This window comes from Myotis davidii, unplaced genomic scaffold (assembly GCF_000327345.1).
Source record: "Myotis davidii unplaced genomic scaffold, ASM32734v1 scaffold46, whole genome shotgun sequence".
NCBI lineage: Eukaryota > Metazoa > Chordata > Mammalia > Chiroptera > Vespertilionidae > Myotis > Myotis davidii.
The window spans coordinates 3,363,927-3,366,407 of NW_006383006.1; positions in this window are offsets into that span (position 1 = coordinate 3,363,927).

Genomic DNA, 2,481 nt, shown 5'->3' on the forward strand with positions numbered 1-2,481 from the left:
TTTTGTATAAACTACCCTTGTCATAGATGCTTTCCCCCTTATAATATACAGTATAAATCAGCGGTCGCCAGCCTTTCGGACCTCACGTACCGCGGGTTGGCGACCACTGGTTTAAGTCCTTAAAATTCCATGTGCAGCACTTCAACATGCCTGGAATCTGCCTGGGTTGTTCTTCACTCACCCACAAGGGTAAACAAGGCTACCAGAGCTCGAATGTGATTTATTTTAGGAGAGCAACCCAGGCAGGGAAATGCCCTTGGGACTTTTTCAAAATATTTTATTTTTAAACCATTCAGGTAGATAAATCAGTTCACTAGGATAAAAAGCATTCAGAAATACAGATAGGAAGATAAAGGAAATACAACAGTGTGCCACTTGGGGCTCTGAAATTGGATTGAGTTAAGCAAATAAAGAGAACAGATCTGATGACCCAGGCTTGAGCCTCCTCCCCTCTCCCTCATACACAGCCCCTGATCCCCTTCCTGACTCCTTTCCTAAAATAGCCAATGCCCATTTAATTAGGCCGTTTACTTAGACATTGACAGCTTTTAGGGAAAAAAAGGGGGGAGGGAGAAATATCTAGTTTTTCATTAGATACAAATCTTGAAAGTATGAGCTATTGGCAGCTGTTAAATCAGATTGAATCACAAACCAAAAGAATTCTCTCTTGTCAAGCAACACCAATACGTTAGCATGGAGGACTTTAATAATTCCAGTTTTCTCTCTTCTCCTCTTCATGAAATCAGTGATGAGAAATTCTTTTGGAAATGCTTCCAATGGTATTGTGTCTCTTTCCCCTCCAAGCAGCCCTCTGTATGCATTTTAGCTCAGGCAACAAGGACAATAGAGTATTGACAGAAACGTGGAGTGCTTTTGTATGGGTCATCTGTACATAAAAGTGTAATTATTTATTTAATTTTCCCATTTGTATCATATTAAAGCTTTGTACAGTGTTTTAAGTTCTGTTTTAAAATTATTTTGTATTTTATTTTTATAATCTAGTAATAAAATATTCATTCCGCATGCAACTCTAGTTCTGTTTGTATGATGGCTTGGATTTCAAGTGGGAAATATTATTTTTCTAATTTAATAATGTTATTGAATGCACCAGAGGTTCCAAGATTATCAGGGAGCAGAAAGGGTTGCTGTGAATGCAGTACCACATCCAGAGGCCTAGAAAAGAAGTGCTGGACTGAATACAAACTATCAGGATCCCTGCAGCTGAAAACCAGGGTTCAAGGACATGAGGAGAGGGATTCCTGCATATAAAGTGTTAAAAGCACCCTTTCTCTAGCTGGTTTGGCTCAGTGGATAGAGCATCAGCCTGCAGACCAAAGGGTCCCGGGTTCCATTCCGGTCTAGGGCACAAGCCTGGGTTGTGGGCTCCATCCCCAGTGGGGGGTGTTTGAGGCAGCTAATCAATGATTCGCTCTCATCATTGATGTTTCTATCTCTCTCTTCCTCTCTGAAATCAATAAAGATATATTTTGGAGATAAAAGCACCTTTCAGTCCACCTTCTATCTCTGGCTGAAGGTACTTTTTCCTCCTGCAAAGGAAGCATCCCTTAGAGCACTGGAGTGATTCCTGCTCCGCACCACCCTCCCCTCCACTGGAAGCCGTTTTGAACTAGAGGAATCTTGGGGGACAGTCACACGCCCTGCTCCACCCTCCTGGTTTCCCCTTCTTGATTTCTCCGGGAGCAGCAACATCCACTGGCTGGCTCTCATGTTTTTCAAAATAAGAGAAATTAAGAAATAACTCAAGCTCCCAAAGCTAATTATGAATGGGCCTATTAACATCTCAATTGCAAAGTAGTTGAGCTATTAACCTGGCGTAAACCACCATTCCAACGTGTAAGGGATGTAAAGATGGGCACCCGAGGCTGTGGGCTGAGGACTATAGAAAGGCTCCAGCAAGAGTTCTGGCTTCACGTTTCTATGGCCGTCAGCGGTGGGAAGAGACGCAAACCCGCGGGTACCGCGCGGGCAGGGGGCGTTGGAGACAGCCTTTGTAATAAGGTCAAACGAGGCGAGGATAACTTTATAGTAACTTTTAAAATATATATATATACATTATTGATTTTTTTACAGAGAGGAAGAGAGAGGGATAGAGAGTTAGAAACATCGATCAGCTGCATCCTGCACACCTCCCACTGGGGATGTGCCCACAGCCAAGGCACATGCCCTTGACCGGAATTGAACCTGGGGCCTTTCTGTCCGCAGGCCGACGCTCTATCCACTGAACCAAACCGGTCAGGGCTGTAGTAGCTTTTTTAAGGTGATGTTGGGCGAGTCTGGAAAACTTAACTCTTGAAACAAAGAATGCTTGTCGAGAAAGATACAGGCAGGGTCTCTGTCCAGAGACTGTTCACCTTCACCGACCGGCCGCTCTCCCGGCCCCTCTGTCTCTCCCGCCGCGCCCCCGAGTCCTGCAGGTCCCTCTGGCGGGGGGTCACACACCGGGGGTGGCTGCACCCTCAC